The sequence below is a fragment of the Danio aesculapii genome, chromosome 5 (genome assembly GCF_903798145.1).
Source record: "Danio aesculapii chromosome 5, fDanAes4.1, whole genome shotgun sequence".
In the NCBI taxonomy this organism is placed as follows: domain Eukaryota; kingdom Metazoa; phylum Chordata; class Actinopteri; order Cypriniformes; family Danionidae; genus Danio; species Danio aesculapii.
In genome coordinates, this window is record NC_079439.1 from 39,723,707 (window position 1) to 39,748,232 (window position 24,526).

At 36.1% G+C, this 24,526-nt stretch overlaps 1 protein-coding gene across 1 annotated transcript in view; it reads right to left on the reverse strand.

Moving 5' to 3' along the window:
- Positions 1 to 21,756, reverse strand: part of kank1a (KN motif and ankyrin repeat domains 1a) — a 92,826-nt gene extending 71,070 nt beyond the window's left edge. The window contains exon 1 of the mRNA XM_056458165.1: positions 21,662 to 21,756. The gene's annotated coding sequence lies outside the window, so the exon portion shown is untranslated. The remainder of the gene's footprint in view (positions 1 to 21,661) is intronic.
- Between the last annotated feature and the right edge of the window lie 2,770 nt (positions 21,757 to 24,526).

Consider the following 24,526-nt stretch of genomic DNA (forward strand, 5'->3'; position numbering starts at 1 on the left):
CAATATGAAATATTGTTGTGATAATGATATTTCTTATGATATAACCGACTACAATAAACTCTAAATTAAAACTGGTACTAGATACATCTTTCTGAGTTAATAAAATCTAACAAAAAGACATTTAGGGCATCACGGTAGCGCAGTGGGTAGCATGATCACCTCACAGCAAGTAGGTTGCTGACTCTGGTCGCAGTTTGCATGTTCTCTTAGTGTTCGTGTGGGCTTCCTCAGGGTGCTCCGGTTTCCCCCACAGTCCAAATATATGCGAATTGAATAGTCGTAGTGTATGTGTGCGAATGCAAGAGTGTATGGGTGTTTCCCAGTGTTAGGTTGCAGCTGGAAGGGCATCCACTGTGGAAAACATATGCTGGATAAGTTGGTGGTTCATTCCGCTGTGGCGAAGTCAGATTAATAAAGGGACTAAGCCGAAAAGAAAATGAATGAATGAATGAAAAAGACCTTTAGATTAAAAAACATCAGAAATGACTAACCTCAGTGACATTCTGGATCTTTTTGGCTGTCATTTTCCTCTCATCTACAAATTTATTTATTTTCAGCTTTGGTCAGATTTGGATGAACAACCTATGCATGGAGAACACAAATGCTTGTGTCACACAGAGGTGTTATGGGTAATGTGTGAAGCAAGAAAACAAAAAGATGGCTCAGCCGACGTAGCACTATGGTGCAAAGGTGCGTTTATTTAAAGTGTCGAATCCAAAATCCTAAATATAAAGTAGTCAAAATACATACACAAATAAACAAACAATAAAACAAGAAATAAAGACAATAAAGTAACAATAAATATGTACACAAAATTCAGTATCCAGACTCTCAATACTTCTACCAACCTTTACGCCTCTACTCTCACTCCGAACTCCCACGACTCACCCACCCAGAATTGAGCTCTTTTATAGCAGCGAGACTCCACCCATAGGGTTGGGTCGATTGACATTGCCATTGTCTATCACTGATATACATCATGATGCTGATCCAGCATCGCAATCCTCCGCCCCACCCCTGTTGCAGCAGCAACCCGCTCACGAAAAATACATACTTGCGCCCCATTTACACTAATACTTCTTAGTTTTAAAATGCCATTTAAGACTAAAAACGATCCACGTCCACACTGGCGTTTCATCTAGCATTTCTGAAAAGCCCTTCTTCTACACTATATCACTGAAAACGCACTTCACGTGACCACACGCACACCCGCACACACACACACACACTGTCATGCGCTGCAGCATACGTGCGTGCATCTGAGCTTCAGCCGTTAGTGGGTGATTTGAGCACAAAACTCGGACAGTTTATCAAGGATGTACTGCTGGATTGAGTCTGACTATAGTTGTTAAATGTGATATTTAATTAATCCCGTCTCTGTTTAATGACTCTTTGGTCTTTTGAATCTATCGGGTAACACGTCACAGCGCATACACTGCATCAATCTTTTGCGTTCACGCTTGTACTCACGCGAAAACCTCAGATACAGTTGGTTCCTATTGGTTGTGCACCTTTCTTTTTTAACCAACCAAGTTTGTGGACGCCATTATAACGACACAAATCACTCTGTCTATTTATGCACACTAAAAAGTGATTGATGTGGTAATTTCTTAATTTTTTTTATGATTTGGTTATGGGTAAAAAGACCAAAAGGCCCTAATTGATGAAAACGAATGGAATGAATGAATTATTTATAAATAATTAATTCGCCGCCGCCTACGACTGACGATGCCATGGTCCATCGCAAGGTTTCACATTAGACATCGTACGATGCCAAATTGGTCAACATCGCCCAACCCTATCCGCCCTGGATTAGACCATGTCAGGTAAGCGTGAGGTTAAGTATGAACATAAAAGATTAAAACTAAAATTATTCAGGTAAGTATCTTACATTCATATACACTACTTGTATTACAAGATAAACCTCAAACACAAAATTATACATTTTCATTTGCACAGGTCTTTAAAACCCCTTTTTTCATTTCCCCCCAGTCTCCTTCATCCTCCTCACATAAAACATAGTTCATGTAGCACATAAAATTCATTAAAAATGTTTTAAATTAGCAAGACATTAAACCATTTGACTAAATCAATTAGTGAACGCATAGTAACAATGTATTATTTATTTCCTGTTATTTAATTATACATCAAACTATGACTAGACATTTTTACGAATATAAACAAATTAACAATGCTATTTCCTAGTAATAACAACTGGCAACCCCCCAGCAATTCCCGTCATGGTTCACTGATTGAAAAACACTAAGCTACAGCGTTTGCACTCTTTGGGACCTCCCCCCCCCCCATCTTGGAAAGTTGTGTTTTTGTATTTATTGTTAAAGGTCAGAGGGTCATGAGGTTAGGACAATACTAGCGGCGCTCCTGCAGATAATGTAGTTTATTGTGTGGAGATCAGCGCAGCTCTGCTCTCAGCAGGAAGTTGAGAGCTGTGATAAGTGAGCTCTGGAGAAAAAACAGACAGTGGCATTGTGACCCGGCAGGTCACTGTACGCTCGCATCAAAGCGGGAGGGAGTCACGCATCCAAACAGTCCCTGTAATTACATGAGGTCTGAGAATTGCAGGAGCGCATGAGAAAATTACAATATGAGAAGATGAGCCCTCAAATTAGAAGGATGAATGTGAATCAGATCTTGGTGAAACTTACAAACTTGCAACTTGGATGCAGACAGTATTGCTGTACATCCTGAATTGTAAATATCATTCATTCATGCATTTTCTATTTGGCTTAGTCCCTTTATTCATCAGGGGTCGCCACAGCGGAATGAACAGCCAACTTATCCAGCATATGTTTTATGCAGTGGATGCCTCTCCAGCTGCAACCCATCACTGGAAAATACCCATACACTCGCTCACACATACACCACAGCCAATTTAGTTTACCCTTTTTACCTATAGCGCATGTCTTTGGACTTGTGGGGGAAACCCATGCTAACACAAGGAGAACATGCAAACTCCACACAGAAATGGCAACTGACCCAGCTGACACTCGAAGCAATGGCCTTCTTGCTGTGAGGTAAAAGCACTACCCTGCACCACCCTGAATAAATGTATATTGTAGATAAAAATAAATCGCTTGAAAACATTTTGTTAATTTACTTTTAAATTTTAAGTTTCAATTAAAGTAGTACTTGACACTTATCAATGGATTCTTTGTTTATTTTGTTGTTTGTGAAACTATCTACCAATTAAAAATTAGAAACTAAAAAAACTGAACAAAGTTTTTCAATAAAAGTTTTTCATTAAATTAAAATGATTTTACAAAATGATTTTAACGTGTTGAAAAATAATCTGCACTCTGTCTCTAGTAATGTCTCCAGAATACACAAAGTACATGCAAACTCTTTATACATCATGAATTATTTAAACATAATCAGAGCTGCATTTATATTAGTCCTTTAATCCATATTTGCTTGTCTAACATTCAATAATGTATTCATTCCTAATGAAGCAGCAGGCTGTACAAGCATGAAATCTTCAGTGTTGCTGACTTAATTTAAGCAGATTTTTTTCTTCAAATCAAAATTCTTTTACTTCAAAATCTATTTCTGTATCCAACAGAAGAAGGGGAACAACTCAAATTTCAGCTGAACTATGCAGGACAGGCTCATTCAGAAAACGTAGCCCTATATACATGGTTCTGGAGATCACGAATTATGTAGCCAGAGCTACATATGGCTGCATTTCATCTTTATAACAAACGCTATAGGTCGGTATGATGATGTTCCTTTTTGTGCTTACCAGCGGACCACTTACCGCCGTGTGGATGGCTTTTTCCGCTGTTACCAGTTTGTCCGGTAGCTCGACATGCATGTCGGCAGACTTGAGACGCAGAGAAAGTTGACCAAGACAACAAGATTTGAGTTCAGTAAGGAACAGTTCCAGAAAGCAGGTAAGACAACAACAGGAGCCAAAAAATATATAATATATATAAATAAATAAATAAATAAATAAAGGAGGAAATAACGGGGTGAGAGTGTGGTAAAATCTGAAAATGTGGTAAAAATAAATAAATAAATAAATCAGACGATGGCTTTTCTTTGTCTGGATTGCTATAACACTGCGGTTGGGTTTAGGGAAGGGGCTGGGCGGGTCAATTGGTGCTTTTGAAAACACTGTTGGTTGGTTTAGGGAATGGGGGTGTGGGAGGATCGGTCGGTCGGTCAGTCGGTCAGTCAGTCAGTCAGTCAGTCGACAGCAGCCTCTAATGGACTTACACAAGAAGAGCAGGCGCGAATGGCACTTGCATATGAAATTTTTGAGATCTTAAAAAGCGTACACAGCAGCCTCTGGTGGAATTGTGAAAACATAAACTGTAAAAAAAAAGTAGCTCCTGGGATGTATTTTGCTCTCTCCAGAAATGTATATGGGGTATGTAAACAAAACAAGCCTGGGTTGGAACTATCGATTTTAAGATGCAAACATTTTAGCAAACATTAGGGCAGATTATGTACGGACAGAAGTAAAAATAAAAATCAAGCATTTTTCTGTTGATCACCACAGCAAATTTGAGTAAACAAAATTTTGACCAGATGCAAACCTCGTGACTGCGCTGATTTCTATTGGATATGGCTTGTGAAATGTCACAGAGTGAAAATAAAAGTGATCACACTTTTAGCATCAAAACATGTTACTCTGTGTCATCAGAGATGCCTTGATGAGAGCTCTCTGATATGTGTTTATTTGTCCATAAGATTTTAGGAATCTGCATTAGCAAGCCATATAGGAACGGTGGGCATTGTTAAAGGGATCAGATGCTCTTTCTGGTCTTCAAGCTGCTCAGGTCTATCAGACATGCCACCCTGAGAGGGCAGATCCTCCAGAATTGTGCTCGGCTCATGACCTTGACACCAGAGGAATGCCTGGGAATGAGCTCAGTAATTACGAGCATGGCTTAACGAATCAATGAGCACTGATCAAATTAGGAGAAGCATTGTCTATCGACCACATAGCTGACTCCAGGGACCCTCTTCTAGCAGAGCAGATTGTAAATAGAGCCCTCAACAGGGGTTCTGTCACGTAGCCACACAAGCACGTCATGTTTGGCTTTTAGGGCAGCAGTAAAATGGACTTGCACATAACCTGGCATTAGTAAACAGCGGAATAAAGGGTGTTAAGAAATAAATAGGGATAAGATGCAAAACTCTTAAATTCTGACACTTAAGAGGTTTAAAATTTATCAGATTTATTTTTTTAAAAGATGGAGATTTGCACGTAAGAACGGAACTAACGCATTCCTTTAAACATGACCAGCTCTCAGTTGCTTAGAGGCTTTGCCAGATCAAGATAGTATTAATCTTCCTCTGGAGGAGAGACCTGTCACTGTACAGCTGCACTGTATGCCAAGACCTGAGATGAAGGAATTTTTAATCAAGTCATCACACCACAAGACGCCTGGAAGACTTTTACCAAAGTCCCTTTAAGGCAAGTCACTCGCCGGCCATGTTTGAAGCGCATCTTCTATCACTTTGAATGGGGAAGCATCAAATTCTTCAAAACTGTTTGCCAAGCTTATGATTAATTTTCACAACAACAATCGTCCCTTATATTTTGTTTTTAAACTAATGTGCAAAACTATGGAGCACGTTCATAACACCAACCTACTTCATGGCTTTTTCTGGAGGACACAGTCAGATGTCATCCTGTCAATCAAAATACTAGAAGAACCAATAACCTACATGTTAACCAATATCATTCTCTGAATAATGCTGCATCTATGCCCATTGTTCTTCTAAGGCCATTTTCAACTTTTACCTGGCGGCAATCTCCTCCCAAAATGACAGTGATCTTTTTGTTCACAATTAGGTCAGACGGGAAAGACTCTCATGTATGTTACAAACAGATAACAAAGAGAACATTTGTTTTCAAGTGAAGTTGATTCGTTTAAAAGTTGAGATTTAAACCTTTATGCAAATATATTTCTCAGGTCTCTGAAGAAAGATTTCACTGTGTCTCCAGCATGATTGCTGACCCCAGAGTGATCATAACAATTAAGAGGCAGATACCATCATCCTCTACTGTGGAGAAACCTCAGTCTATAGTGACCAACGATTGGCTCCTTTACAAGAAGGCGGGGCTTCCTTAATATTGACTGTTGCTTTTTTCCCCATTCAAAACTACGAGTGACACACATTGTGTATTCTATAGTTTGCTTTAACAGTCTCTCGCATAATATGATATAGAGCTGATAACAGTAATGTTTGTGTTTAAAAACAAAAATGTAATTCCTTAACTACTATGTCAAGTTAAAGTAGGAGAGAGTTGAATGCTAAATGGCACCGTCTGATGAACATTCTAATGTCAGTGAAAAAAATACAGCAGTTCTGTGTCCATGTGCCAATAGACCCTTTTCACATTTCCGGGTTTCTCAGTAGCAGAAGTTGGGTAGACAGAGCACAGAGAATGGGAGAGTACAACAAATATTTTTTACAATCCTATTTGCTGAAATAATAAAAAAGAAAATCTCCACGATGGTGTTATCAAGACTTCCAGACAAAGAGAAAAAAATTGTGTGAGACTGGTGACGGCAGGCAGAGGAGAGAATAACGTCAAGTTAACTCTCAGCCACATAGGCGCAGCATCAGAAACACCTCCATAAACGGTAATTTGTTTTTTTGTAATTTGCCATACATAAATGCATATAAATGTTCATATGTTTTTGAAAAAAATTTAAATATTAAAAACTTTCAAGGATTTAAGATCATGATGACTTGGAAAACAAAGGGTCTATTGATTTCAAAGCACACAACAGCAAAAGAACCAAACCATACAATAACACTGGCAAGCAAACAAGCACATCTAATGATTATATCAAATGAATTAACATCAAAATAATATAAGCTGTTTTTTTTTTTTACCCTGAAATGACATTTTATTGTCTACAGCTATCTTTCTCTCAAGCCTTTATTATACCAGCTCTAAAAATGATATTCTAAAACTTAGCACTAGAGGCTTGTGATGAGAAGAGACTTGTCACACACATGCACACCGTTTTATAGACAAAACTGGACCAACAATCTGAAATAAAAAAGATGAACAATGACTTCGAGTGTAAAAACCATAGTATCAGCACAGTAATTGTCTTTGATCTGCTATTAGATTGAAACTATAATTGAATTACATAACAGTTTTTTTATAACTTTCTGATTTAATAATTAACAATAACTAGACATTTTATCAGATATTGTTTAATTTCCTTGTCTGAAAAAAGGCCTTTTCAGTTTCCCCAGCTACTCAATTGGGAATTAACAAATGGAAATTATATCAAGAGGAAAGACTTTAGTCAGTTAACATCTCAACAATAAATAAATATATTAAGATGTGTCTATGTACCCATGCATTTATATGAAATTATATTCAAATCTATGTATTTGCATCAATGCACATTTGCAAATGCATTTCCATGCAATGTCACAATTCAAGACATGCTTGGACTCAAACCTAAAATCGCAACTTCGTTGAGCTGAAGTATCTGACGATCTATCTAAAAAACAATGTCCCATGTCCCATTTCAAATTCAACACTTTGCGCACCACACTCTTAAAAACATATCTAATCAATCATTCAGCTAAAAAGGTTGTGCAGGTGGCCTGCTCATTTCAATAAACAAAGCAGGTGGTGAAATCCTGCCGTGTCACTCAAGCAAATGCACAAAACTCTGTTGTGATTTTTCAGTCAGTAAACATGAACTTGTTTGGATTTCTCTCAGAAGCATGAAGGGTGGATGAAAAGACACATTAGAAGGTTGAATCCAGATGGAAATTTGGTTACCTAGGTGAACCTGCCACTATTAGTGAAAACAGAAACCTGAGAGGACCATTATGAAGCAGGTTGTTCTTCAGCTCCGCACTGAATCACACACAGACACACACAGCCTGGTTAAAGCAGATTAATATTAAAGCAGTAACATGATTGAGCAGAATTCAGTTTGATCAAAAGGATGTGTAGATATGGGGCACAAAAACAATCTCCAAAAAGAGACATGCATTTCAGATTAGGTTTTCATGCTGTTAGCAATGCAGATAAGTAAAGCCATTATTAGCCTTTTCTTCACCTCAGAATATTTTTACATGTGTTATCAACAGAAGCAAAAGTTGTTAGTAACATGCATGAACATAAAGAGCTCAATTCAAGGAGAAAGCCTGTGGCAGCAGGTTTACACACGGCTAAGATAAGATCACAGAGAAATCAAGCCAGTTGCTAAATGTTTAGCAATTAACAACAAGCATTTCCAGGAAGTCTGCTGGAGTAAAAACAACACTCAGAACAACATGAATGTAACGAAAGGATGACTAAAAATTTTGTGTGCTAAATGTGTCCCCTGCTGAAGAAGTTGATGAAGCCAAAACTTTGTTAGCTGGATATCTATGGGCTTATTTCTAGAAAGCACAAAGTAGCTAACAGCTGCAAACAGTAAACATAGCTTAGAAAAAAAATCAGAGCCCAATTTAAACCTAGCAAGTATCTCCAAGCACCACTATTGCTTAAATATACAAAAAAAGATATATGTCTGCTATAGAATGCCCAGCATATGTGGAAATATTAACAGAGGCTGGCTGAAACAATAAAATAAAAATAAAAACAGAACAGAAAAACAGACTTTCCATTATCAACACCAATGTTGAACAACCCACATATGTACTTTATTTTTCATTTATTTACTTATTTTTTGGAAACTTTTCCTTCACTACATTTCAAAACATCATATTGTGCTTCTGTTTCCACTACGTTTAATAAAATTGGGACTATTCTGATTTAATCTGTTCTCAAATTGACAAATTGCTGATTCAAGTGATCCAGTTAGAGAGTCTGTAGTAAGTGATTTCGCTGAATTTACAAACTAGTTCAATGTGTCTAAACTGTGTTTCTCTCAGCTTGAGGGCCCATGGCCAATGGCATGACATTTAAGTTGCTAATGCACTTATTACTCCTTCAAGAAGTACTTTTTACTTTCGTTCCTTAATTACATTAAAATTGAAGTACATTTGTATCTTAGATTTAAGTAAAATTGAAAATAAGTACTTTAACAGAAGCAATGTTCAGTGATTAGTGTAGCTGTACTTTTATTCCAGTGCTTTTTTGTATATACTCCTTCCACCACTGCAAACATCTCAAGGAGCAATTAAAGATCTAACAACAAAAGAGCCAAAAAGTAACACCCTTTAACTTCTGAAGCTATTAGAACACTGTTACTGAAAGTGCATTCAGCAGTACAAAAGGTTTCATATATTAAGCAAGACTTTACTCGGTACATAATTACTGTACATATACTGTACATAACATAACATGATTTCTCTTTGGGGATATGGCACACCAGTCTCAGTGTTTATTAAACCTTTAAAAATATCATCATGTCAATAGCTGGGGTTCCATCCTGACATGAAAAATATATTATCAATATTTGCAAAAAAAAACAAATTAAAAAAGCGATATACCAATTTCAATTTTCTTGCCCAATTTCCATTTCTGATTTTTCGGCACCTGCAGATACAGATTTTTAGCGATTGCAATTTTCTTTGTAAGAAACGTATTGAAATTTCATAATAAAAAAAAAGTTCTCTACAGAATAATTTTAAATGACTTAAAAATAAATATATTATTTTAAAATATATATATACACCTTGCAGTTACAAGATATAGTTTTACCCAGGAGATTACTCGAATAGTCATGACAGCAAATTGAATTGAATTTAGTAGCCTAATGCAAGCATCATTGCTGCTGTGTGCTTTTCTATACAGAACGGCAAACTGACAGAAATTGACCAGATTACCAGCTGGTTACTGACTCAAAAAAAAAAAAAAGTCCAACCAGTGCATCTAAAAAAAATCCTGAATGTGAATTAGGTGTGTTTCTCTCAAGTTGTAGAGTGACAATGTTGTAATGGTAAGCTAGAAATCAACAGTAAATCAGTGGAAACATGATTATTCAAATGGGTGTAAAGTTCACCATGTTATTGTTTATTCTGCAAATGCATTTCCATCTCCCATATTCATACAAGTCTACAACCACCTCAAGTCAGCATTAAAACTTTTTGGTGAATTAAGGACATTTAAATCAGAAATTTCCATCACTTGTACATCAATACAGCAATGCTAACGCTAACAGAAGTACTGTATGTATCTTTAATAATGTAAAAATTTTGAAAAACAATTATAATACACAAATCTGGTTCTTGAATATTCCAGAATGACCCTCAATATCATCCTTTCTTAAAATTGTTTCCTTTCAGACAAGCCCGGCAGCATGTAACCAATGGACACCTAAAGGTAGTGTGTATACAGAGGATCTCGCTGACATTGACGGGTAACTCAAGCAGTCGGGCAGGCAGAGGTAGACACCTCCATCTGAAACCTGAGATCAGTGGTCAGTCAACCAAGCTCTCTGTCAGTTTGCAACAACAGAGACAGTCAAATGTGGGAGGTTAACTACATTAGTTTATATACACACACTGCCTAAATAATGGCTCATTTGCTACTTAGTAATCAAGAATGTCAATATTACCTTAGGAAACTCATAACTCAAGTTGCAGATCTCACTCAATGGCAGTTGCTCAGTTTATGCAATATGAAATCTGCCATCTCTGCATCTAGAATTAGAAACTAAATAGATAGATCACCATCTATTTGTACATTGTCAAAATATAAAATGATATTTCAAAGGTCATAAGTAAAGAATTATTTTTACAGCCAATGTAGCTAAATGTACTACCAACGACTAACTAGGTCATGCTAACCAGCCAAACCTTGACCTAAAACCCTTTCTTTTTTGGCTTTTCAGTATCAATGACATCCAACTGCTGATTGGATATATGTCCATAGTAGACAACTACCAAATACCATGATAACTAGTGAAAATTGTCTAAATAGACATCTCGAAAGATGCAGATTTCCACATATGCTGGGCACTCAACTGAACCTTTCACAAAAATATTACAAACCCAGGACTATTTAGCATTTGCCTTTCATCAGTAAAGACCAACGTTCCTCAGACCTGCCTGTTCCTGCCCAAAAACAGTTCAGTATTCATCAACGCTACTCAAGCATTCCACAGAGCTGAAATTTAGGGACATTATCTTTTCTACACTTCAGTCAGTCCTGCAGAGAGATAGGAATTCTGTTATAAAACATTGATAGCCAATTAACAAGCCTTTGTTGCTACTGTACATATCAGCAACATTAAAACAGCCAGTTTTACGAGCAAGTCTCATCAAGCAAAACATTTAAATATATTATGCAATATAATACTTGGAAGGGCAACACGGTGGCTCAGTGGTTAGCACACATGGGGTTACTCCAGGTGCTCTGGTTTCCCCCACAGTCCAAACACATGCGCTATAGGTGAACTGAACAAACTATATTAACCCTAGTGTATTTGTGTGAATGAGTGTGTATGGGTGTTTGCTAGTACAGGGTTGCAGCTGAAAGGGCATCCGCTGTGTCGACCCCTGATGTATAAAGGGACTAAGCCAAAGGAAAATGAATAAATGAATAATACTTGAATAGACAGATGACAGCTTATTGCATACTGGATGTAGGAGACTGAAATGTATTTGACCTATGTCATATGAAGAGTTAATCGTGATATTTACAAAAATGTCACTTGCAAATATGGGTCTGTCATACGCCAAAAAGAACAAAAAGACCTCTGTCAAACAACTGCCACATTGCCAGCGTAGGAGCTTTTCCTCTGCACACATTAATCCTAGCTGCATCTTCAGCGCCTAGACTGCAGCTCTGCACAAGACGTTTGGCCATAGGAGAAATGGTCGTGCCCAACTGAGCCTGGTTTCTCTCGAGGTTTTTTAATTCTTCACTTTCGCCAATTGGTGAAATTTTTTTTCCTCACCGCTGTCGCATGGTTCAGGACCTGTAGAGCTGCGCATCGATGGATTAGCTCTTCAGTGTTTGGACTCTTAGTAGTGATTATTAAACCACACTGAACTGAGCTAAACTGAACTGAAACACTGAAAATTGGACTGACAATTGTTTCAATTTCCTATGATCTTCTATGTGAAGCTGATTTGACACTGTCTACATTGTAAAAGCGCTATACAAATAAAGGTGAATTGAATTGAATCTTTCACCTTGTCACCTGATGATCTTCATTCAACTACATTCATTTGATCATTTTACGCATGTGCTGAGATAATATCTGAACAACTGTATGATGCTATTATCAGTTTTACACACAGATAGTTGATATGTCATCAACCACCAGCATCCTTTTGGATTCAAAGGTGATGATAGAGCACCAGATCTTTAAAATGAAAAGAACATGAAGTCTCTTGATGTTCTCTTCTTTTTAAGGATCTGGCTGATCTGGTGGTCAGCCAGACCTTTAAAATGACGAGAACACAGATGGCCCATTTCCACAGAGAGGTACAGTACGGTACGGGTCACCTTTATTAAGCTTGCGTTTTCACTGCCAAAAGGGTACCCTTTTGGTGGGCGAGTTGTACGACAAAGTTTCAGACGACGTCATTTTTACTCGAGGAAATGTCACAGTAAAGCCGTACAGGTCATTTACATATGAGAAGCTCTTCTCACAAAACAAATGCTTTATACACATAAATACTTGTGTAAAAATGTTCATTACCAACCTTTCTATGAACATGAGTTGATTATAACTGCAGATCAATGCAAAATAGCCTACTGTAACTTCTGCAATGATATAAAATAAATAAAAAAATGCAACATATATGAACACATACAACCCCGTACAGTCTCCGATACTATACCAGTTACATATAAACTACACACAACATACATTTAGTCCTTATCTGGGTTCAAAAACAACAAGAAATATAGCCCACAGTCAGAGCAAAACTGTCATATGTGTAGTTAATCTTCACCAGCACATGTAGCCTCTTGTTAGAAAGTAATTCCATCATTCCGAGTTCATAATGCAGAAACATCATTAGCTGCTGTTTTTTCCGGCTTCTCTTGTTTTTTCGCATTTGTCTCGTTCTGACAGGATCGGATATCAAGGCGATTCAATGATCACGTGCACATTATTAATATGAGCTCAAAAAAGAGCTCAAGTATAGAGCTCTCCGGAGAACATAAACTAGTACTGTTTTGAAATTAATGAATGCATAATACTCTTGATGACAATCCCACAACCAAAATCTATAATTGTTGCATCCCTACTTCAAGATTACTACATTCTACAACTCCTCTAAACATGTACCATGCACACAAGTGACATAATCGTTTTAATCTCATTTTCAGGTGTTGTTTACAACAGCATTGTTTTCAAACACAATAAACACAGCCAGTAGACAAAAAAAAAAAAACTTCACTCAACACAAAGATCACTAAAAGGTTTAAAAGCTCTGATATTAGCCAATGAAAATTTCAAAAAAAATTTGAGATAAATTGTAGATACATGGGAAACAATGAACTTCAGGCAGATGAAAAACTAACAATGTTGTGTTGTTGTATTGATAAAGGCAACATTCATATTTACCCATGAGCAATTGGATGGATGTTTTATGTATTTCTCCAACTCAAAATCAATTTCAAACTCTAAAACAGACTACAATAAAGTCACTGTATTAGGCAGCCTCAGCGTCTCAGGACAATGACCCTAAACTGCTGAGAGCTCACAGAGATGAAGTAAACCTGATCCTTTGTTTCTCCGTTTTACTGGAATGCTTCTAGCTAAATAGAAAGACCGTCAAATGACCAGGTGTTCCTCTTAATCCAGTGTTTTGGACTGAGCATCAGAATGCAGGATGTCATTCAATCTGCCCATTCTGGGTTACAAAGGGAAGGACAAGTTTTACAAAGCAGTCTGAGCCTGTGACACAAGGCTAACCATGTAGTGACTGCCAGCCAAAACAAGCAATTCGTGTTCAATGGGTTTGATTCATCACCAATGTGTTTTTCCTTCATCTTGGTCTTATTTAGAAAAGTTCTGGTGTACTTCTGGTCAAAAGAGTTACAGTCTGTTCAGAAGCTTTTTAACCGCATTCTTAGACCCATTGAAACCTGGCTAAACATAGGTTTAAGCAGGCAATCAAAAACGTTTTCAGTACAATTACTAGCGCTAACACTAGGGCTGGCGCAATAAATTGATGCATTGTGATTCATGAATCAATTTTTGGAACGCGTCACAAATCTTTCTGGAAATTTTTCAGTAGATCATAACAAAAATGAAAGTATTATCTTTTTGACTACATTTTAGTCTTTACATTTTAGTTTTTTCAACAGCTATATTCATATATAGCTATATATACTATGTGCTACATATCAGCTATATGAGTCTTTCTATACCAGAAACGTACATTTTCGCTTTTAAAAAATGTGACAGGGATGACTGGCTTGTCATCCTCAAAAAAAAAAAAAAAAACATTCAAAACAAGCATAAAATCGTAGAATTCAATGAAAGAACACATCCTTAATCACTGTCAGCTTCTCCTCCATCAAATGATGTCACTTCCATGTCATAGCCTTAAACGTGTAATACACACATTTTATGTTAAATTTAATGCAAATGTAACAGGACTAACAGAAACATGGGGACAATTATAAATTTATTTGTATAATATATAATTGAAGTATTTATTTGTAGAATGTATTTATAATTCTACGCTTTTAATCAATTGATGTGAATGATAACATCTTAAACTTGCTATTTCTGATGTCTGTTTAATAACAGTTTTAGCATAACAAAACTATTAAACTATTGTAGATTCAATGGGGCTGAGAACAAGGACATCTGAGAACCAAATGAATGACATAGTCCTTTGCAGAACAACTCACAGATGTCAATCATCAGTCCATTTCAGAAATTTTTGGGATGAAATACTTTTTATTCACTGTATTTATGTTTTTATTTCAGAGACATGTACGTTTCTGGTAGAATGTCCCATATAATGTTCATTCATTAGATGAGTGAATCAAAGCGAGCTCATTTATCATTTTCAGTCATGTTACTGGTGCAGCAGACCTGTCAAGTTTCTGTTAGTTTCAAGGCACAAGCCAAACTTAGCCCTCATTTTCATTGAACAAATTAACACTGACTTAAATACTCATAAACAGGTGTGCTTATGTGATGACCTCGGCTTTTATGTCATAATATTATTGTAAAAACAGCTCACTATGAACACTCTTGTAATTCGCTCAAACCTTACCTCACTTCATTCATAATTATTGTTCATCAATCTCACAAAGAAACGTGACTATTTAACGTATTGTCAAAAAGTGGCTAATTTGTTCAAATTTATTTATTATTGATTCAGCATTAGGGGAAGCTAAAACGTATGAATGAGATCACATAAATTCATATGAATTAGCCACTGAATCAAAAAGTTTCACATTTCTGTGAGATTGCATTGTATAGATATTTTGTGTGGCACGAGTAAGCAATAGGAGGCAAGCAGAGTATGTCTGTTTGTAAAGCATACAGTGCCATCAGTTGGAAAAAACTAAGCTCAGAATCTATTCAAATTAGGTGGTACTAAAATGTTACATTTACTTTAGAAGTCTAATTTGCTAATGAAGAAACTTTTTTTTTTTAAATAATAATGTGTGGAGAGGTGTACCAAAACAAGGTTTTACTACACTGCCATCCATTTCATTTTCATTCACCAAAGCTTTAACCAAACCAAAGCTCAAACCAAAGCTTTAAAAAGCAAAGCAATACTGCATAAAATTACCAATGTCCACTTCACTTATTTTTGTAAACAACGCAACATGGTATTTAATTTATAAGGGGAAATTAGAAGAGGAAGTTGCCACAGGACTTGTCTAGATAATTAATTCCTATGTACCATGTAAACATGAACGTCTAGACAGCATCCTAAACAAAAAAGACTTTCTTGGAGTTTGTTTCACTTCTAGTCAGCATGAGTGCCTTGAACACGGTCCAACAAATCAGTGCGATGGTCCCTGATTGGATACAACCATTTAACAACAACAAAAGACCTGGACCTCCTGCCTCTTGACTTTAATTGCCTTGTACCAAAGTCTCTTCTTCAAATATATTCCTCCTGCAGACTAGCAGAACAAAAGGCAGTGCATTATTAAAACAACATTTTTCCGCCGATTATTTTTGACTTCCACAGACAAAAGATGACTTAATTGATTTCAAAATGACATCCTGTTTCTTCAAGTGAAATAACACGCATGAAGTTGATGAGGCATTAAATGCAGGCGATTAAAACTCTGCACGGAAATGAAGGTTATTTGCATTCTGAACACAAACAACTCGTATTTTCTATCAGGAAGTCATAAAGAATAATGTGCTGTATTTTGTAGAGATAATAAGCAGCTTTTACTCTAAAGAAAGGATTACTAGAAAACAGCGAGTTCACCAATATTATATTACTTATTTATTTACTTAACGAAATTAGTTACTCAAATTTAAAGGGAGTTAACCCAAAGGGAGTTAAAAAAGTAAAGGGAGTTAACCCAAAAATGAACTAATATCCTCACACTAAAGTGGTTCTAAATTTTTATGAACTTCTTTCCTCTGTTATCAGATATTCTGAAGAATGTTGGAAACCAGTAAACTGCGTTTCTATCGTTTATGCACATTTCTTTTTAACTGACAAAAAATACAGAAAAGCTTTTTATGCGCATTTTTCTGAATTTATTTGCATCTTATTTTATGTGCAATTCAAAAATGTGCATGAAGTTGCCCATCTTGCACTTTTAGTATATGTACCTTCCAGATGAGTACTAGTGCTGATATAGCTCAAGCACACAACTCTTTCTTGACATAAAACCACAAGTTTGAAGAGCGTGCCAACCCCCAGTCTATTCAGTTTAATATATTTTCACTTTTCTCTCTCTTTTATTTTTTCTTTTATTATCATTATTTATTTTGCCTAATACATCATGCTGCCAACCTCAACTTTCGGTACTGACCTGTTTATATGCTTAATCTGGAAAATGAATGCACATAAAATATATTGTTTATGCGCATGCATCATATACTGTGTGCTGCACAATATGAGGGTTATAGTGTGGCTTATTTTTATTTTTGGTGATCAATTTAACTGCGAGTATATACATATATATATTATTTGTACTGTTATTTTCTATTTTGCGTTTGTTTGTTAACTAAATAAATAAATCTTTTAAAAATGTGAACATGAAATAGGTGGTTGAAAACTGCCATCATGAAACATTTATTTTTAAATAAAGTTTCTTCATTAGCAAATTCTGAAGTAAATTACATTTTAGTAGTAAAATAAATTATAAGATTTCACAATAGCACTGATTTCACTGAAACTAAACTTTTAAACAATAGAGCATATTGACAAGAAACAAGTAATGACACAAGATAACAAAACCCTATTTTTCAATATATTACGGAGTATAAAACTACATGAAGCAGTTCTAGAAATCAGCATGAAAGTTCATGGCAAACCATCCACATTATAGTGAGAGGTTCTCTATGCTAGAAGTTTGGACGGCTTGGGAGTGATGGTAAAGGGGTGTAGATTAGATTCGTAAACAGTTCTAACCAAGCAGCAAAGTGGAAGTAATTTCCTCTGTATAAACAGGCAGCAGCGGCAGTGTGGATTTTACAGCCTGAGAGGGAGAGAGATGTAGGTGACAGTTCCCTTCACCATGAACTGAGCTTTGATCCTCCTGTGCAAAGCTTTCTCAGTGAGGTGCAAATTGAGGAGGCTTCTGCCATATGTCCACAAAGGCCTGAACGTACACAACTAAACACTCTTTTTAAAAATGTTAGGTTGTTTTAACTCAATTTAGGGTCAAATATAGACAAACCCAACATTAGCATAAGTTTTTCCAATTCAATTTAAATGGGCTTTATTTCTAATTTGACCAAATGTTGGGTTAAAACAATCCAAACATTTTTAAAGTGTACAGCACACTTCCATGATGGATTTTTTTTATTTCTGTTTTACTGTGAACACATATAGATTTTTAGGAAAGTCTAACCATCAGTGCACCATATTGATTTTTTGTGATCAACCAAGAAAACTAGAGTATAAAAATGTTGAGCTGACATAACCCAATATTGGGACAAATATTGACAATCCAACATTTGGTTAACTTTAGTTGCATTTAAAATGGCACTTTTAAGCCCAACAGTTGAGTTTGTCCATATTTGATCCAATGTTGGGTTAAAACAACCCAAGCATTTTTAAAGTGTACATCACACTTTAAAACCCAACAGTTCAATTTGTCCATATTTAACCCAATGTTGGGTTAAAACAACCAACACATTTTTTAAAGTGTACAGCACACTTTAAACCCAAAGAGTTGAGTTTGTCCATATTTTTCTCAATGTTGGGTTAAAACAACCCAAGCATTTTTAAAAGGGTACATCACACTTTTAAACCTATCAGTTGAGTTCATCCATATTTGACCCAATGTTGAGTTAAAACAACCCAAGCATTTTAAAGTGTACAGCACACTTTAAAACCCAACGAAAAATAGATGTTGAAGCAAGTCTAACCATCAGCTAACCAAATGGACTTTTTTGTGAGTTGCTGTAACCCAATGTTGGGTCAAATATTGACAATTCAACATTTGGTTAATTTTTTCAATTAAATTTAAAATGGTACTTTTAAACCCAACAGTTGAGTTTGTCCATATTTGAACCAATGTTGGGTTAAAACAACCCAAGCATTTTAAAAATGTACAACACACTTGTAAACCCAACAGATGAGTTTGACCATTATTGAACCAATGTTTAAACTAAATCTGATTAATTTACACCATTTAATCGCAGGCCCTAGTTTGGGCATCTCTGGTTTAGACTGTAAGTCAATCTGGTTTAAATCATTAAGAAGGCGAGTTAATTTTTTGGGTATATCTCATTTAATCTGAGCCATTTCCTTTCTATCAGAGAATGGTTGTTGCAGACAAGCATATGTCAGTACAACATGATAAATATTTAATACGGGAAACAATGTCTATAGTACCATCCTATTATTTTCAAACTGGCAACCATGCACTCTATTCACATGGACAGGAAGTACATACAATTGTCCTGTATGCACATTCAAAGCTCTTCTCATTTGAAACGGCCACATTGCCTCCTGTGAACAGCAGTCAGCTTCAAAGAAAACTTCTGGCCACCTCGCTATAAGAATCCCTCTGGAAAGCCAGCATAAAGGCAGACAGGGATCTCATCTCAAGTTCTATAATATGCTCTTTTATTATGTCACTGGTGAAAAGAGGCTTTAGAAGACTTTCATCTTGAACAGTTCTCTCTTTAAATAACTGGGACTACCTCCAAAAGATGTCTCGGCATCACAAAGCCTTCTTCCATTCATAGCCTCGGATGCAGAACCGCACACAGTCGACACCCTGTGGTTGTGCCAATTTTCCTCTGGATTAGCCCTTACAAAATATACCATCTCTAGTTTTAGAGGCCACCGACTTCTTGAGCAGTGAAACTAGAATATGATCCAACAAGGAAGAATATTTTACAAATTGTCTGCTGTTGAAATGATGGACTAAGGCATCTAATAAGTGATCCTTTAAAAGGGAAAGGGCTCCGTTGTTTCAGACACGCCAAACAGAGGATTCATTTCTGATGATGATAATAATATTGTAGGTCGCTGAAAATCCCTTTCACTAGAGCATAATAATGTCTTTGTGAGCGTCTCATAGACTGTACATGGCAATGATGCCAAATGCCAACCTGAAAGAATGAGCATGCCAACACCGCACACACAAGGCACAAGTTAAAGGTCAGTTTTTGGCACTAAAAACTCTCTGCAGGGCTTTTATTTTAGAAAACTGCATTTTAGGTAGGGCTGGGCCGATAAATGATATTATATTGAATTGCAATAAAATTTATGTCAATACCAATAAGCTTATTTACTCTATATCTATATATATCTAAGAGCCAATTACAGCGCAAATGTACAACAATGGAAATCTAAAAGTGAGATGATATCGAATTTTCGGCCACTAAGATGTAGAGGTTCGAGATGTATCGAATTTTCGAGATGTTTCAAATTCGATACATTTGAGATGAATCAAATTTTCGGCCACCAAAAATTTATCAGCCGAAAATCTGTTGTCATTTAATGGACACAAATATTTGGGGCTTCAGTCATTGTTTTGGTACTTTTTTTTTAATTTGGAAGCATTAACAAATTGAAATATATCTATAGTTATCATTCAATATGGAAAATAATGATCGAGATTGCATTTTTGCCATATTGCCCAGCCCCTAAGTGTAGGTAAAAATTGCAGTGCTAAAAACTTTACTTGCTAAAAAAAAAGTATATATTTTGTTTTGTAAATGATTTTTTTCTTCTTGTTTGTATTCACTGTCTACACTTAGCCACATTTTATTGAGAAGTAATTATTAATGATGGACTCTGATTATTAGGTTACCTTTTTTTTATGTTACCTTTTTCTACACCTAATATATTTCACCATATCTTACAATTACAAAGCACAATTTTATAGTGCAACTAATAAAAGCATATTCCCATACAATGCTTTAAATGATGTGGATTTCAATATTCGCCTGTTCAAGAACTTAAACCTCAGCCAAAGAGCTTTGGGATATCAAAAGTTTACACTGACGCTATCATGAAAATCAGTTCATACTTTCAGAAATCTTCACAGGAAGGCAAATCAACATAATTACTTCCCGCTAAATGACTAGAGGACTGTAACTACATCTGAAGACTGTAACTACATCTGAAGACTTTCTAAATTTTCTGGACCTATTTACGAGGCTATTTCTTTCTATTAAAAGACATTGTGGACTACTGTAACAATCATTTTGACCAAAAAGAAATGAGCAAATATATGGAAATATTACATTTGCATAAATGACTGAAGTGACTGAGGTGTGCATATCAAGATTTAAAGCTACATTTCATGGCAAATAAATGTTTTACACTTACTTAAATTTGAAATCGGGGACTGCAATTCAAATCCTGTCAGAGACATTTATTAACACTGTTTGGGGGTGAGTTGTACATTTTTAAACTACTTTAATTAATAAAAGACAAACATATTTAGTAACATCGTAGCACAGGACAAAATAAAACACTTTAAAACAAGGTGTTAGTCCTGCTCTCCTAAAAGTAGTGTTATAGGAGCTTTAAACCAAACTATTTAGGAGAAAACCTACGTTTTACTAAAAGAAAAGACACAGAGCAATATAGAGATTAAATAGATGAGCAGCAGAAAAATAAAAGATTACACGCCTCCAAACACATAGGCTGTTTCAAAACATTAAACATATCGAAAAGGTGCAAATACAACTTCACAAAGAGTAGCCTAAACACACAACACATGGAGGAAAAGCTAACTTCTTTACCGACAAAGATTTGACTCTGTTAACCATTAAAATGATATTGTAATCTCTTATCTTTGCTTCGAGGCAAGTAACAAGAGTCGCGTGAACAATCACCTTCACTCCTCCACAGCATTTATTGCGTTTGTCCTTCAAACGTAAAAAAACTCACTGTTTTAATACCATTTCCACAATTATTTCTCATTTATTTAATCTAAAACAAAATGTATTGGTTTAACATATTCCACAGAAAGCCGCAAGTGTTTGCAGACCTGCTGTAGATGCAGGATCGGGTTTCGCACGCGCACTGAAGTGAGTGAGTGAGTGATATAAAGTCTAGTTTATAAACATGCGGTCAGCGGCTTCTTAAAAAAAGAACAATGAATTACCTTTTTCCACAGAAGTTTGTTTATATTGTCCTCTCCCGTCCCTGCGCTGCCTTTGTAAAAGTCCCGGTGAAAGTGTCCTCTTCTTCGCTCATGCGCACAAGAGCGGGATCGTGCTGCACTGACCCGAGCGGAGCGCACAATACTTGTTCCCTGACGTGGGAGCGTGACGTACACATAACTGAGTACACAAAGGCAGGTGCTCCTCTTACTAGGCTTACTAGAGCAGCAGGGTCACCCGACTATTATACGTTTGAATCAAATGATTCACATAGTTTATATGTCAAGTTAAATGTTTTACGCTACCTGTAGCTTAAAAATACCTGTTCTCTGTAAAAAAAATTATCAAAATGTCAGGACAATGTTTATTTCACTTAAATGATTAAATTATCAATATTTCCGCTTATTTCAATGTAGTACAAATTGTTAAGACTTCCTAAAAATATTTAGGTAATTGCCCTGTTTTAAAATTTTACTAACGTTTAAAATTTTAAGGCAATCACAATTTTAAGTGGGTAACGTTAACATTGAAGTGAGAAAAACAATAGACTACATGAACAAGCTGCAACTTATTTCGATTTTACTAAATGTTTGTATTATAATCCAAGACATTAATGTAAACAGTCTTCTGTTTCTTACATTTCTACACTCATAAAAGAGTCAAGAGCTGTCTCCAGCGTGGTACCTTTTCAAAAGGTTTACACATTTGTACCTAAAGGGTCCTTATTGGTGTCTCAATGTACACACAAATTCAAGAGGTAGACTTTTTAGGTATTGCTCTACACTGAAAAAAAAAATTATTTACTAAATTATTTTAAGGTAAATTATTGCAAACAATTATAAGCTGAATTTAAACAAATTAAATTTAAGAATGTTCATCTGAATTTGTTAGTTTAAATTCTACTCAATGTAAATTGTTTGCAACCACTTACCTTTAAAAAATCCAAATACAATTAACCATTTTCATTCAGTGTGATGTGTACCCTTGATGTATCATATGCAGGTTAATTAGATATTAATGTATACCTTCTGAAAACTCATTCATAGAGCTCTTCTGATTATAATAAGGATTTTCAAATATTTTGTATGGAGCTAAACATGGGACCAGACAGGAACCTTTCATGTGGATATATAGACATACTGTAATAGTTGACTGCATTGATGCTTTGATACAATCTAACTGTAAAAAGTGCTATAAGAATAAAGAAAAAAATGTATTGACATGCAACTTAAATAATTTGTACCGGGCTATTTTGCATGACAAACTTCTTTTAAAAAATGACACATGCTTGATTCTGTTTTTCAAGTTTGATATATGATTTGTATTTAAGGTTGAGCTGGGATGTGTTCACAGAATACTAAATTCACCAGAACATTCATTAATTTTCTTTTCGGTTTAGTCCCTTTATTAATCTGGGGTCGCCACAGCGGAATGAACTGCCAACTTCCAGCTGCAACCCATCACTGGAAAACATCCATACACACCCGTTCACTTCACACACATGCACTACGAACAATTTTAGCCAACCCAACTCACCTATACCACATGGTTTTGGACTTGTGGGGGAAACCGGAGCACCCAGAGGAAACCCACGGGAACACTGGGAAAACATGCAAACTCCACACAGAAACGCCAACTGATCCAGCGGAGGCTCAAACCAGCAACCTTCTTGCTGTGAGGCAAACGTGCTACCTACTGCGCCACCATGCTGCCTTCACCAGAACGGTTCCTAGAATTAAGTTGTACATGGCGAGATCACATATACAGCATGAGCTATCATTGGGAAGGTATTTCAAAGTCAGACAGCAGTCAGTTAGGTGTTTTTAAAAGATTATGCAGAACTAGTAACTCTTCACAAAAAAATAAACAAACAAATAAACAAAAAAACATCCTACATGTTGCAAAGTGGACATTTATTTTTTATTAATAGGTGCTTTGTTCAGCTTTTATTGTTCTTTATTTATCCAATTTAATTACTAGAAATTAGTTTATACAATTTTCAATGTTCAAGTTTCAAATACAATCTGCATGTTAACTAGTTTTTAAACAATTATTTCTAACTGATGCATTTAAGTTACACAATTGATACATTTTAGAGCCAGATTCAGAGGTGTCAAAATGATCTATGATGCTTTTACTAACATATGGTAAATAATGAAGATATATTCATTTTATAAATGCAGTAGATCAGTATTAAAATGTATACAAGTTCGAAGGTTAAAAACACTTGATCGGGGCTGACCTCTAGTGGTTACTGTAGGTAGTATGGAACCAGGATATACAAAATCCTGAACACACACACACACACACGCACACACACACATTAGTAAATTGCTTTGCCTAATTGTTTCTGAAGTAGGCCTATATCTCAGTAACTGTGGAATCTCTTGTGTTTGGTGTGTGAGGGGAACTACTCTGCTTTACATTGATATTAAGCTTGCCAGAAAAACAAAACTGGGGGAAAAAACTGGTCAGAAAGCACCTCAAACCTCTCTAAAAGCCAGCCTGGTCAGTGAGAGGAGGCCAATTAGCATCCATACTCTGTCTGGAGGAAAAAAATAGACTATTCAAAAGTCAAACAAACTTTTTGATGAGAAACAATAGGCCCTACAGATGTGTTTAACTGCTAACAGAAGAAAACTAAACACTAAAAACACTAAAACATTTACACTCGCTGAATAGCCACGTCATCTGAGCTCTCTCTGGGTCAGTTCATGTTCATGATGACACAGCAAAGATCAGGCATGAAGGGTCTTTCATCCACACCCCCGCCTCCACAATGCAACATTGTTTTGAAACTTGCACGCATCAGTCAGTCAGTCACACCTCTGCGGCTCTCATTGGTTTAGCTCTCCGTACTCCCCTTT